The sequence below is a fragment of the Sinocyclocheilus anshuiensis genome, unplaced genomic scaffold, assembly GCF_001515605.1.
Source record: "Sinocyclocheilus anshuiensis isolate Anshui unplaced genomic scaffold, SAMN03320099.WGS_v1.1 scaffold949, whole genome shotgun sequence".
NCBI lineage: Eukaryota > Metazoa > Chordata > Actinopteri > Cypriniformes > Cyprinidae > Sinocyclocheilus > Sinocyclocheilus anshuiensis.
In genome coordinates, this window is record NW_015554135.1 from 184,460 (window position 1) to 200,793 (window position 16,334).

Consider the following 16,334-nt stretch of genomic DNA (forward strand, 5'->3'; position numbering starts at 1 on the left):
TTCTTCTATGGCATCGTGAAGCACCTTTATTTTTAAGAGTGTATGTCCATTTTATTATTTGACTACAGACCTACAGCACAATAATTAATTTTACACAAGACAGCACACAACTGCATGACAATCAATTGTAGTTCAATGCAAGCCTGATCTCACTGACAAATCCAGCGAGGCATCTCCTCTGTGTGTCTCTCCAGGCTAGATAAACAGATGTTGATGTAGCTTAACAGTTAATACGTCTGGCCGTGGCTGAGCCCTGTGCCAGGGGCCGAGAAAAAGAGAGAGATGTGGCACAGGCTAAATATACTGGGAAAAGGCCAGGCTGGAAGACAGTCCTTAAAATACCACTAAAATTCACACCCAGCCTACTTGTTAAATATTTACCTCAGCCTTACTCTCTGTCCTTCCCAAATGCAAATGTTAAAGGTCTTACAAGGTAAGGAAGGATCACTGCTGGGCACAGACACAAACATATCAAACCTGTTTCAACCTAAAAAATGTATGTGCACACAAGCAGGAGTCATGACTGGACACTTTGACAAACACAAACTTCTCCAAGGCTGATAGTTAAACTTGCACATCATGAAGTCATTAAAATGTATGAGTTTAGGGTGACCTGTAACTTTGGGGTGAACGAGCAGGAAGGGAAGGAGAGAATGAGACGAGCATAACTGACTGACAGCAAGGGACTCACTGTGTTGTTTTCAGATGGAGGTTGGAAGGAACAGGCCAGCCAATGTTCTCATTAGGGCCAAAAGTGCCATAAAGGAGGAGAGATACAGCGTGAGGTGAAAGAGGGGTGAGAAATTGAAAAGTTGCTGTCCAGATTCTGGGGAAAAAGTGATTTCCTTTTCTTTCTGTTAAAGAATCAGATGCTCAAACTGTGGCAGTATTTCCCAACCCTTACACAACCACATAAGTAAAGCTTAAGTGCCTCTTCATCACTACCAAACCAGAACTATGTTCATTTCAACTCATATTATACTGGATATCATTTAGCATTATCATATTATTACCAGTATCACTTAAAACATTTACTTTAGAAGAAAAATGTCATGAGATATAAAGTAATTTTTTCTGAAAATATGCATTGAAATTGAGTCTAGCCCAATGGGGTAAGAAAAATAAACTTATTTTCCCTTTTAATTTTCCCTATTAGCAGATATGTTTCTGTAAATTGATCCTGCCGGGCATAAAAAGTGCAAGCTATAATTGCTCTGAGCTGCTTCTAGTGTCTCTCTTGATCACCCATGACACATTTGATTTCTTTTCTATTGTAAGAGCCTATTAAAAATAGGCACCAATAAAAGCGCATTGATTCATGCAGGATTAGTCCATTGGACAGGAGTTTTATCATGGCCACAAAATCACCAACTCCCTTCTGTCGCTCTCACGCACACACTAACGTGTGTAGCTGCAGTCATATGGACCATGATTTGCCAGCTTTCCACTCAATAGTCTGCTGATGGTGCCGTGGGCCTGGGTGGGCTACAGAGCGAGTGCGTGCATGGGGAAAGCGATGCCCAGAACTGCTTAAGCGGTCTGGTGGTGGGCAGAGGATGAGCTCCCCAGTGGAGTTTTGTACAGTACCCAGACCTGGATCAGACACTTGGCGGTCACGCCGCGGTAGTGAGCTCAGGCCACACATTTATCTCTGAGAGCAGAGAGCCGCTGCGATTGATCAGCTGTGGAAGAGGAGGCGCTACGGTCCAGCACAACACCAAACAATCTGCAACAGCAAGGTTAGCGACACACACAGCTAACAACAAACACAGGACAGAAAGCCAAATTAGTTTAAACCACACAGTATACAAACACATGATTTAAACAAATATTTAAAAGCAAATTCAGTTTTTAAAGTGCACATAGCCCTTTAAACAAACCATTGCAGTGTTCAACAGAATCTGATCTCATTGCCACGATGAAGATCTCTTAAAATAAACTTTTCACATCACCGCACCACTTAACACGAGTAACATGCGCCTTTTTGACCAAAAGTCTTGCAGATAGCATCAAATAAGGAAATTTTACTATTTATTAATTTGTACATAATATCTAATGTGTAAAATTATTCATGTTTAAATGTCATGATGATGCTTTTCACTGGTATTAGCATGGTTTGATACATTCAGAATTCCTGAATTGGAATTTAGGATGCAAATATTATGCAGAAGCAGAATTAAAATGAACTGAATTCTGAAAAACTGTAATTTTAGCTAGAAAAGTCAAAGGCAAACTTTGAATGCTGGCTTGACAAAGACTTGTTTCAGTGTTTCGGGGGGAAAAACTACATTTGAAGATTTATAGGCTACATTAGACAGAGAAATGATAGATATAGTAATGGGTTGGTTATTTACTAAAACTAGTAAATCAAATTTAATAGACTGAATTTTGTGTTGGAAGAATACTTAATTTTTTAAAAGTGAATTACCTGCATTGAATTTCCTAGAATCCCTCTTACTGTCATTTCAACTCTACTTCCTGTCGGGTGTAGCCAATTAAATTCAACATTCAACTTATGAATTAAAAGGAAGCAAATTCTTCAATTCTGAATTTTGCATAACCCTGGGATCAACTGCTGGTACTGTGGCAATACTAATTACCATGAAACGCAGATTCCTATTATCGTCTCAAACCAAATACCAAGGCCAATATCTGAAATCAGACACTAAAAGATCGAAAGGTCTCAGCCTCAAATCCTCTTAATCTCAGTAAGAAACACAAATGAGATTGTGTCATTCATCTACACAGGGGCTCATACAGGGGTGTTCAGTTTGACACATGCTCACAGCAATGCATTTCAAAGATTCCCCTCTGTCACATAATCAATCACACGCAGGACTCAGAGGCTCACACAATGAAAATCGACCTGGATTTTCATGCATACATTAGCGGTAGGTGTACAGTATACGTTCAAACGTTTAGGGTCAGTAAATATTATTAGAAATTCATACTTTTAATCAATTTAATGCATCCTTCATTAATAAAAAACGTATTAAAAACATAAAAATTATATTTCAAAGAAATGATTTTCCTTTGAACTACATATCAAGAATTCTGGATAAAATGTTTCACAGTTTCTACAAAAATATTAAGCAGCACAACAGTTTTCAACATTAATAAAAAATAAGAAATGTTTCTTGAGCAGGAAATCAGCATATTAGAATGATTTCTGAAGGATCATGTGACACTGAAGACTGGAGTAATGATGCTGAAAATTCAGCTTTGCCATTAAAGCAAAGGGAATAAATTATAATTTAAAACAACATCAAAACAACACAACAAAACACAAACAAACACAAAACACAACAAAACAACAAACACAAAACCCAAAATAAAAAACAAAAAAACAGCTATTTTGAATTCTAATATTTCACAATATTGCAGTTTTACATTTGCATTTAAGTGTTATACTTTAGGCATTACCACCTACATTACTGCGCACACTATAATTTGGGTTTATAAATCTCTTTCAAATGGATACTGCTCTCAGCTATTGATGTAGATCATCGAACGAACACCGTGCAGCTTTTGTGTCAGTCAGTAAATAGCTATTATTGAACATTTACCACACGACATATTTACATTTGATTTGTGCACAGCTGGAGATGCATTCATGTAGACATCTATTTTAACAAAGTTTTGTGCTGTTACTGTACCCAGAGGGATTGTTGAGTGCTGCCTATAGAATAGATAACCAACCTACACAGTTGATGTAAGATATTCTTGTTTACCGACCTGTGTCGTCGTGCTATGCAAACTAATTCCTGCATGTTAAAAGCCCCTCACTGAGTTCAGAGGGTTTTTTTAATGACTTCTAATTCCTCTCATCACTAGGCGACGTGCACTTGCAATTCAGCATACCAGCCTTTATTAAACACACAAACACTTTTCCCTCATTATAGCTTCAGTCCGTGTCAGGTTACAGAGGAAGGAGTTCATGTGTCATTTCAGTGCTCAACCATCATCAACCATTCATCAATGTGCTTCTTTAAAATGAAGAGAAAGGGGAAAAAAAAGGAATAAACCAAGAGAGAGAAGGTTGTTTGAAAAGAAGTATATCTTGCCCTGTTACCTCCTCACTGCTGAAGTGCATTGTGTGTGCAGGTGCACATGTGTAGCCAGCTGTGAGACAACAATAACCAAAAATAGGCTGAGAAATGGCGCTGAAATAGACGTGTGAACGGGCCTGCTGTGACATCTCTCTTGTCGGCATTAGTCATGTGAGTCCCTCCGGTTCCATAACACCTCCCCAGGACCCAATCCCGTTCTTCCGAGCCTTTCCACACAAAACATGGTGCTATTTCCAGCCCTCAGCAGGGACTACGGCATGTCTCGCCACACTGACTCGTTAAAGATGGCTGAGAAGAGTCTGTATCAATCTGAAAATCATAGACGTGATGTAAAAGGACAGTGGCTTAAAGGAACAGTTCGTCCACAAATTCTGTCATTATTTATCATTTTTGAAACATTATTTGACATTGTCATTATTTACTCCCCCTTTTGTTGTTCTAAACCCAAATTTCTTTCTGCTGTGGAGACATTTTGAATAATGTACTGATTCCTGGAATTACTATGGAAAGGAAGTGAGGCTTTAATAATGAGCTTCAAAAAGGACATAAGCACAATAAAAGTTCCATAAAAGTGGTCATGCTCTATATTTCAAATCTTCTGAAGCCATAGCTTTGTGTACGGAACAGACTGAATTTTAAATCATTATTAACTGAAATTCCTGTAATCTGCCCTTGAGTTGCGAACTAATTTCTTTAGACTCATAACTTTAACAAATCTTTTGTCTGAATGATTCATTCTTGATTTGATCCAGTTCTCAACTCAAAGATCTGACTGGTTAACAGCCGGAGGTCACAACTAAAATTTTTGTCTCACAAAGCTATCATTATGGTTTCGGAAGACTTAAAATATAGCACATGAAGTTATATTAACCACTTTTGTGATGGTGTTTTTGCATCATTTTCAAAGCTTGAAAGTTTCGATCCACAATGAGGCTTTCATGTCATTATTCACTGAAATTCTTGAAATCCACCCTAATTCTCCTTGAGTTCATGACAAAGCTTTGGTTTGTGAACAAACTGTTCTTTCACTCTGATCCTTTTAATGAATCTGTTGTCTGAATGATTCATTCATGATTTGATCCAGTTCATAACTCACTAACACGATATGGTCGGTTAACAGCTCACTGGAGGTGAACAATGACTATAGTTTTGGTCTGTTTTCACATGAAGCTATCATACCGCTTCAGAAAACTAAAATATATATATATATATAGCACCCAAATCACATGGACCATGTTTATAATACTTTACTTTTTAAAATTAAGTTTATGAGAGTATTTTACACTTTAAACATAATTTAAATTGAATGACCATGGTAAGACGATCCTCTAATTCTTATAAGGGTTGTCTTCAAGACACCACTTGTACTTAATTAATCCCATAATACTCCACAGGTAGAAAGAAAAAGAAATTTTAGGAACTATGGAAAGATGATATAATGTGAAATCATATCATGATGAGTGAATTAATGCAAGCTGCAGGAGGGCTTGTCAGTTGCTTTCTGGTGCTTTATAGCAACGCAGCGGTGCCACAAACTACAGCAAGAGCCTGGCGAAAGCGACTGTTGACTTTCGGCACTTCATAATCGAATAACAATTGTGCAATTTGAGATTTAATCTACATATAACTCTCCCTCTGCACATTCTCCAGCATGAGGTGTCAAGACAATTTACAGACTTTACATGGTGTTACATGGTTACAGACTTTAATGGTGTGTGCTAGGGTACTCTATTTCCATATTAGCTGGCCTATCTTAGTGGCAGTCTTGCACGGCGAGCGGCGACGAGCTCATTTACAGCGGAGGGTGGATCTGGGTGAAATTAGAGTAGATTACCATATTTAGATTTATTAGGTGCCCGTCACCGTGGAAACGGAGGAGCGTAGCAGCTTCTCGGGGAGGTGCGAACGTTTGATATGATTAACATCTGTGATGGATGAGCTGTCCAATGGCCCTCAATTAAACAATAACTATTCCACAGGCTGGCCAATGACAAAGAAAGTCAAACAGTGTGTGCAAGTGCCTCGCTGCCAAGTCAGCTGTCCACAGCTTGATGCAATCAGCATTGAATGGTCGGCGTGCAGCCTCTACTTTCACATTGGAGGACAAAGATAGTCACTTAGATTGGACTACTGGGGACCCAGAGGGAACAGACAATCTAGCACTGTGGGATTTCACTACAGTGAGGGTAAAGAAAGGAACTAGCAGTTATGTATGAGGAATTTTAGTCCAAGCAAACACGCATGGAGCACCACATGTTCTTAAAGGGTTAGTTCACCCAAAAATGAAAATTAGGCTGCGTTTTACTCACCCCCGAGGCATCCTAGGTGTATATGACTTTCCTCTTTCAGACGAATCCAGTCGGAGTTATATAAAAAATTGCCTTTGATCTTTCAAGCTGTTTAATGCCACTCTTCTCAATGCGGGTGTTGCATTGCTTCAGTCCAAAAGAACTTAAATAAAAATCGCCCATCCATAAAAAAAAGTGTCTCACACAGCTCCGGGGGGTGAACAAAGGCCTTCTGTAGCGAATTGATGCATTTTTGTATTAAATTGCAATTAAATTGCTTGAAAGATCAAAGACAATTTTTAATATAACTTTAATATAAACATAAAATAAATGTTTAATAAATAACATTTATTTTTTAATAAATGTGCTCTACTGAGGGAATAAAGTACAAGAGGCTATGCTACATTATGAGTTAAAGGCTGTTGTAAGGCATGACACTTAGCTCCTTCAGCTGTGAATATATTAACAATATAACACAGCTTTGAGTGCCATATTGAACTCAAAACAGTTTTGAGATAATGAAACATTTGGACTCCATTGATTGGAATAATACATTTTCATTTGTGTCCTGAACAGTTTAACATAAAACTACCATGAGTCAACTCGTGTAGTGGAAACCTAACTAATAAGTCCCAATAGGTATAAAGGAATAGTTCACCCAAAAATGAAAATCTGCTGAAAATGGTTTCTCTGCAGTGAATGGGTGCCGTCAGAATGAGAGTACGAACAGCTGATAGAAACATCACAATAATCCACAAGTAATTCACACGACTCCAGTCCATCAATTAACATCTTTTGAAGTAAAAAGAAGCATGTTTATAGTAAACAAATCCATCATTAAGGCCTTTTAACCTTAATCCATCACTACTGGCCAAATTATGAGTCCATAATCCATAATGTTTCCTCCAGTGAAAAAGTCCTTCCCCTCTTGTCCTGTCACATCATGAATTTTAGCTGGAAGCAACGGTTTGAAAAACGTCCAAATGATGGCCACAGCTTTTCACATCACAAGATGTTAATTGATGTACTGAAGTCACATGGATTACTTGTGGATTATTGCGATGTTTTTATCAGCTGTTTGGACTCTCATTCTGACGGCACCCATTCACTGCAGAGGATCCACTGGTGATCAGGTGATGTAATGTTACATTTCTCCAAATCTGTTCTGATGAAGAAACAAACTCACTTGCACCTTGGATGGCCTGAGGGTGAGTATTTTTAGCAAATTTAGATTTTTGGGTGGACTATTCCTTTTAGTATCCTTCTTCTACAAGATATAGTCCCTGACATTGAACCTTGTATTGACCAATCAGCAACTAGAACCAGAACTCTTTGTTTTATAAATCTAGAACAGAATCTCCAGAAAAGTGCCACACCAGGGTCAGTGGAATCCATTTATATGACTTTCACTCAATATCACCACTGAACAGTGCCATGATGTTTTTGCAGAGACAATCTCCTTGGAGCACCTGGGTTTGAGTGTCTTCCTCAAGGGCACAATGGTGTTCGCTTTATTCTTGTGGGAATAAAACCAGCAACCTTTCAGTTACCAGCCCAAACTGTGACCACAATACCACAGCTAAGCTCTCGATTCAATTCAAAATTAAATACAGATCACATGGGGTGATTTTTAATTCTATGTGGATCATAACCTAACATCTCAGGCTGCCTGCATCATGTGTTTAAATACTTTAATAATGTCATGCATGAGGATTAAGAGTTTTCATAGACTCCTGCAATGAATCCAAAAGAGCTCTTCTTATGGAAGAGAGATAAAGTGAAGCAAAGAAAGAGTCCATATGATATCACAGCAGATGTCCCACATCTACTGCAAGTGCGTGACCTTTCTGAAGTTGTGCCCGTTGTTTATGCAGTCAGTCCAAAGGGTGACAGATGGGTTCACACTTTACTCTGTCTCTTAAATTTTATGAGAGGATCTATTAGAATATGTCATCTTCTCCACTCGGCCTTGTCAGTGGAGAGATTCGGTCATGATCACAAGGCCCCTATATTCACAGTGTGTTAAGTGAGAGGGATTAGCAAGTTTTCAATGAGAGAGGAAAACAAACTTCTCTGGTTTCACAGAAGGGGGAATTCACAATCTTTATGAGGAAGGAGACTCATTTTGAATGTAATGAAGACAGGAACAACAGAAGATTATGAATAGGAATGAGTGCATTAACCTTTACATAGGGAAGAGTGGGGTAAGCTTAAGTCACTTTTTACTTAAGTTGTCCTTTAAGCAAGGAGAAATGAGATAGAGGTCAAACTAATACATCTAATTATATTTCAGGAAGTCTGTTATTAAATGAAATAAAAGAGCAGGAATCTATAAGACAGGGACATGTAAAGAAAAGGTGTAATTCTAAAAGTAATATTTTGCTGCGTATTAATTGCAATTTTTTTAAACCAGAGAGGAAAAGGTTTAACATTCAGCATATTTAAATATAATAAAATGTTAAATATAATAATAATAATTTAATAACAATTAATATTATGAATAAATAAAATAATACTTTTTTAATTTAATAATTATTTTTTAAATATTTTCTTAAATAAAAGCTTAAGATGTTTTAACATTTTATAATAGCATTTATAATAGTATTTAATGCATTTGGAGGCAACTTAACACAGCCTAATAGTCCCATACACTAAATATTCCATTTTTTAAGACACATCTTACCCCACTCTCTCTAGTTTATTGCAAAATTGTTTAATTTCAGAGGTTTATAAACTCTCTATAGTTTAACCAATATTACAATTCTGGCCGATAACAATGAGACAGAATTTCTTGCATGTTTTGGCCAGTAATTAAAATTCAAACATGTTGAATGCTACATGTGAATTTAGGCATCACAGAATACAGTATGAAAAAACTGATTAATTTTTGAGATTTCTACATTGTTATACGTTATTAAATTATTTGTTTTTAACTTAAACGAGCATTATATGAGGGCAAATTTAACTTAAATGTAAAAACAGGAGAAATGCCCAAATCGAAAATCGACCAATAAATAAACAACAAATCTCTAATATAGACTGATAACCGGTATGGTATGGTAGGTAGGTAGGTATGTATATCTTGCATGAAGACTTCTACACAATCAGATACAGGTTATACATATGTAACTCGAATGTTTCTGTATTTCACTTTTATGAATCAGAAAATTATTCAAAAACAAAACGCAAGTACACGCTGCTTTCTCAGTGTTCCCACACAGACCATTAACATAAACTGGCCAAATTTAGATATGATTATCTTGGCTTCCAATTTACAGAACAACAGATGTTCAGCTGCACATGCTGCCAAGCTACCCAAATAACCTTTTTTTGCAATGTCAAAGTCCAGCAAGTAACACTGAAACGTAGAGGGCTGAACCTAACAGCTTCATTTGCCAGTAGGTGATGCCGTGGCTGTCTCCAGTCCCCTTCATCAGGCCTTTATGCGTAATGAGCCAGAAGGGGACAGAGTTCAGAAGAAGTTCAGCTCACTGCTGATCATGTTTTCCTCACATTCTGGCAACTGCAAACACACTGAAGGCCCTGTCATTGTAAAACCCTTCAATCTACTGGTCCAAGCTGGCCTCTTATATAAGCTATAACCTTTCGCACTGAAGATCAATTCTCTGTCTAAAGGAAACAGAAAGGTGCTGGAGTAGTTAAGGAGGTTCCTTTGCAAATATATAGTGGTTTGCCAAGCACATTTAGCCATATTTTGCTGCATTGCAGCAAATTTACCATATCAATTGCGAGTTTGACGCAAATAAATAGTGTTCTCCTTTACACATGGATGACCTCAGAGGAAACACTTGGCTCCTCTATTGATTAGAAATTTTGCTCCATTACACTGTGTCTTTCATATTTTAAGTTTGTGTGTTTGACAAGCAGTGTCTCAAGGAAACAAGGCTGATATTTAACAGTGCAGTCAAGTCTCAAATCAGGGACTAATCTTCTAATATGGCTTATTTCTGCCTTGGGCCTGACCCAAAATGCTTATTGATATGCCCTCCTCGAAATCCTGATTTTTTAAAAATCTCTTTGTCAAAGCAGACCTGTGCAGAAAGGTTTCATCCCCTGATATAAATCTCCATTTGCACTGTGACAGAATGAGTGAGCCCTTACATAACTTAACCTCTTTAAGTCCACTGTGAATGACAGTCGTGCCTTTGCCAACAGACAGGAATTTACTTGTTCTGAAACAAAAATGTGCGTGTGTGTGTGTGTGTGTAAGACTGCTAAAAGTTAAATAACAGGAGCAGCATTTGTACCCCATGGAGGGGAAAAAGCAGCTGATCACTATTTGATTCTTTCTTATATTTATTAAATCTCCTTAATATGTCTAGCATATTCTTGAATCATTTAAATTTCTTAATGTTATGTCACTTACAACTAGGGTGCAACAAAGGGCCTCATACTTTTCCTCTTATTATTTTTCTTTGTAAACAAATACACAGTGAAAAAAAGGTCCTTAACCTTCAGAAAATGTTGAAGTTCAAACTCAAGAAGTCAGATGAAATATTATTAGCCATTTTATTTTCTATTCATTTTTAATAATGTTCGCAATGCTGTTATCAAAATGTATTAACAATAATTAATTAATTTATTAATTAATTTAAATATTTTAAATAGATACATTAATATATTATATAATAATAATAATAATATAGTAATTACATATACACACACTGTATTAAAATTATATTTGTAATTTATAGATAGATAGATAGATAGATAGATAGAATTTAAAAATATAGCAGATTGAATGTCAATATCTTAATGTCAACATCAAACATTACAAAAAACATTGCATATCTCCATTTCTCTTTAATATTCCTCTGATATGTATTCTGCAATAATTATAATTTCATAGAAAACCTTATATAACCTATAATTAAATTTTTTAGATAACCTTGAAAAAAAATTACTTGAGTAATAAAACCGAGTAATAAAACACTTGAAGTATTTTACCTTAAATGAAATAGCTGCAGTTGACTTAAAAAAAGGAATGCAATATAAGACACCACAGGTCATGGCACCACTAAACAAAGCAGTGATGCTACAGAATTGTCACCATTATGTAAGCATCACAATGGATGTAAAATAATAAGAATACCTTAGCATTTGACTGGAAGGAAAGACATTACGTATCTTTTTAGACTGGCTTAAGTTCTTCTTAAACATGAATTAACCCCAAGCTGTTGTCCTGCAAGCACTTCTGTTGCTATGGACAACATGAGAATGTCTTTTTTCAGTGCTCTTTCTCTGTTAAAGGTGACAATATAAATGTTTCAGAAGGAAGGGTGTGACTAAGCCCTGTAATAAAGGCTGTAATTAAATTCACTGATTCCAACTCCAGTTCTCATACGGAAAACTAAATATAACCTTAATAGAGACCTGCAACTCTAATCAGCTTCTCACAAGCCTGAGTCACTGCATTGTAAGAGCAGTGTTTAATCCTTTATTTAAATGCTAAGCACTTTTGTTTGAGGCCACTGCTGTCTTACAGAATCATGTCACTCTCTATAAAATGCTGCTGAATGCTACAGGGGGAAAAAAAACATGCATTATACTACAAGTGACTGGATTCAGTTTTTTTTTCTTGGTAAAGTTCCATACATTTGTCAATGTCTTACAATAAAAGGACAAATTTAGTCGGGAACCGACAAAAATGCATGGGACATTCTGTCACATTATGATTATCCTATGTTTTCTGCAATTTAAAGGAATAGTTCATAAAAAAATGCTGACAATTTACTCACCCTCAGGCCATCTAAGATGTAGATAACATCATCTGAACAGATTTGATGAAATTTAGCATTACATCACTTGCTGACTAATGGATCCTCTGCAGTGAATGGGTGCCGTCAGAATGAGAGTCTAAACAGCTGATAAAAACATCTCAATAATCCACAAGTAATCCACACAACTTGAGTCCATCAATTAACGTTTTGTGAAGCGGAAAGCTGCATGTTTGTATGAAACGAATCCATCATTAAGGCATTTTAATTTCAAACCGTCCCTTCAGGCTAAAATCAGCAATACATAATATTATTATTATTATTATATTATCATACATAATAACACTTCCTCCAGTGTTTAAGTCCATCCCCTGTTGTCCACTCACATCAAAATAAACTGTTTTAGAACTTTTAATTTTTGGGTTAACTATTCATTTAATTCAGTTCACTTTAATTTTGTTTTTTTTGACTACATAATTTACATCTAGATATTTAAAAAATGTTTTATAACTTGATCTTGCAAGATTTGTATCAGCTCTTAAGGATTTACTCCTGTCTTTACTATTGCTACAGTTACAATCCTGAGGCTTGTGCTCAAGAAACTATGAATTTCCTTCAGCCTTGCCCTCGCATGACTTTAAAAAGGGGAACCAAATGTGAAGACATTTAAAAGATAAGTGTGGAGACATGTGTGATTGAAATTTGATCAGATCGTGCCATCCTTCTCCTGAGGAAAACAAGCCTGAGCTGTTTGGATCTCACAGTGGTAACTTCCCATCATGCTATTAGAAACATCGGTCATTAAAAATCTGCCATTGCAATCTGTTAATAACAGTGTTTGTGTTGCAATTGAAACCTCATGATGAAATTGTTTTACTCACCAGTAAAGGAGGCTGAAGAACAGCAGAAAAAGGCACACAGACACAGACCATCCACTCGCCTTGACTCCAAACCATTTCAGAATGTCGACTAATGGCTGCATGATGAGATCGGTCACTCTCACCGCTGGATTTCTGCGCACAGAGAGGAGACGCTGACAAATTAAATGCACTTGGAGTTCAATGTATGTTATCTACACACTGTAACATCACAATATAACACATCAGATCTTATCAGATCTTAATAAAACAAGATAAGTAAATGAAAATATAATATCAATAAAAGCTATTTATTAACCGTCTTTCATAAAAAAAAGGTAATGCTTTACAATAAGGTTCCATTTGTTAATATTAGTTAATTATTTAACTAATTAGTTAACATAAACTAACAATAAAAAAAATGCTTCTATACCATTTATTAAGCTTAGTTAATATTAATTTCAACATTTCAACATTATTAAAGTTGTATCTTACTATTAATTGACCTGAGCTAAGATGAACTAACAATGAACAGTTGTATTTTTAGTAAGTAATGTTAACACAGATAAATAAATACTGTAGCAAATATATCTCTCATTTTTAATTAACGTTAGTTATTGCATTAACGGTAACTAATGGGACTAGGGGTGTGACGAGACACTTATCCCACGAGACGATACGAGACACGAGACTGGGTTCATGAGAACGAGACGAGACGAGACGAGATTTTTAGACTTTTTAAAAGAAATCCTCAATGATGAAATATATGGGGGAAAATAGTATTTTATTCAACTGAAAAACACAAAATGCAAAAAAGTAGGTGCATTTTGAAATCACCTTGTACTTTATGAAATTAAACATATATTTTAATTAATTAATTTAATTAATTGTTACCAAATTCTGTGTTTTAGCATGGAATACCTTTACAGTTCTGTGTATGAGATATACTTCAAAATGCTCATGAAGTGACTCTTCATGAGCAGTTCTGAAGATGTTGTTCGTGTGTTTACGTCCTCATTTAGTGAGACGGCAGACGCTGAAATCACCGCGAGTGTCAGGCATGCTTCAGTGTGTGTGTAGTAAATGAAACCGCGCGTCTGCGCCATTCATAAACAGAGACAGGCCTAACATGCAGGATTCATATTTAAATCGACTTTTGTTAACTTTTTGTTTTGTAAACTTAATGTTTACAGATACTAGTCCATATCGTGATTTGTTTTAAGTGTAATGACCTACTTTTGATTAATTCATTAAAAATTTTACAAATTCCGTGACATTCCACGTTAAACTGTGAATTCTGTTTTTATGACTGGATAAAGACTACACTGCGTAATTTTCCCGCTTATCATGCGGCCACTTGCCTGAAGTGAACATAAAATATCTCACATACCACCACTTGTGAACTAGCCAGTGTAATGCAAATATATCTGAAAGGTCTGTGAGAGGATATCATCACGTTCTCGCGAGACCAGTCAGATCTCGCGAGACACATCGGATCTCGCGAGATCTTGTCCCACGAGATCTCGTCACACACCTAAATGGGACTTTATTGTAAAGTATTACCCAAAATAATGACAATTTTACATGCATCCATTAATTTTGGCACTTGATGATGAACACACAACAAAGTCACTCCAAAGAGAACACAAAAAGAAACACTTCAAACGGGATATATGTGAATTACGTTGCTAAAATGCACGGAGCAACATAGTTTATTGTAAAAATTGAAATCGCATCATATGACCCCTTTAAGGTAAATACAGAATGTAAATGGTTAACAAGCTCACAATTTGCAATGGTCAAGAACATCTGTAGAAATACATAAACAAAATAAAGCGTTATAAAAACAATAAAACTGCATGCAACCAAAACAACACAACACTTACGGTATACTTACTCATGCAAGTCAGTACAAAGATTAATCATTTTACTTTATTATAAACAGAATACAATTCGTTTCAATTAGGTAATGCTAACTCACTTCAGTGTGCAAAAAAAAAACAATCAGATTCCTCCAACCTTCTTAGTTGAGCACTTTTCACTGCTTTAGACATGTATTTGTCTCTAGACATGTTTGATGCTCTAATATTTACACTAGTCACATGTGGTTTCACGATTTCTCTGACATTTCTCTAAATCCCGACAGGCTCTTGATTGTGAACAAGAGGCCTTGAGATATAACACATGTCTGAGTTCTCATCATTGACATTGTGAAGATGCTCTTCCATGACAGTGTGGAGGTACAGTAAATCTCCAAGGAAATGTAGGCTAAAAAAAGACAGTATCTCCCACAAGAGCTGTCTACCTGCCAGCGCACACCGGGTAAAGGTAAAGAACGCTTACATTCTGTTAACACTTTTAGTTAATGCTTACATTCTGTTAACTGTTAACAGTGAAGTTCTTGTCACACTTTAGCACTCATGTTTGTGAAGTTGTTTTTTTTTTTGTAACAGTCAGCTGTCTGTGAGTATGGCTAACATTATATTATCAATAACTGTTAGACCAATAGTCTGAGATCATGTAAGGACATCAACCTGTGTGCAAAAGGGCCAATCACAATTTCGCAATAATGCCAGATAAACTTTTAAAAGACAGGCTAATGTGACACTATGCATGATTCTCAGTGATTCTTATACTTTAATTCATAAAGCAGAATGTGAGTTTCGACAAATATTACATGCTTACTTGTTGATAAAGTAAAGATCGGAGCTATAAATAATAATAATCACCTCAAAGTATATATTAACATAAAGTGAAAAGTATGTCACATAATCAACCAAACAAATCAATCAATAAAAATGTAAACAAACACATTATTTCCATTTAATTACATTTAATTTATTTATTTTCAAATATGACTTGTAAGTCATTCTACAAAAATTCGATTTGGCAGTGCTTGGGTCACTGCTTAATTCTGGTACATCTGTGCACACTATGTGATCGTGAAACTCCTACGAAATTCAAGACTGTTTATAATTTACTGACAACATTGTGTTACAGTTTTACCAATACAAATATTAAGAATAAATTCAATACTTTCGATGCACTCTCTTGTGTCACCTTCCCCCTGTTGTTTTGTAATAGAATCCGTACAACAGATTACGTAATAAAATGACCGAGCAGCGAAAATGCACTCTGCTAATAATGTTTGCTGTTGCTTGAGTTGCTAAATCTGGGTTACAGTGTTAGTAAATGATATAAGCAATGCGCTTACCCCGTGTTTGACAAAAACCACTTGCAATGACACTCTGAAGCGTTCTGGAAAATGTAGTTTTTATGCGGCTGAAAAAAAAAATTCCCACGCAATGCTTTGTGGTACTTGTAGTTTGCAATGATGGCTAGGGGACCACACACAAGAAATGTTCTTTATTTGAATACAGT

General features: G+C 36.1%; 1 pseudogene; it reads right to left on the reverse strand.

The window, feature by feature from the left end:
• LOC107670371 (thromboxane-A synthase-like) overlaps window positions 1–16,212 on the reverse strand; it is a 66,835-nt pseudogene extending 50,623 nt beyond the window's left edge.
• Between the last annotated feature and the right edge of the window lie 122 nt (window positions 16,213–16,334).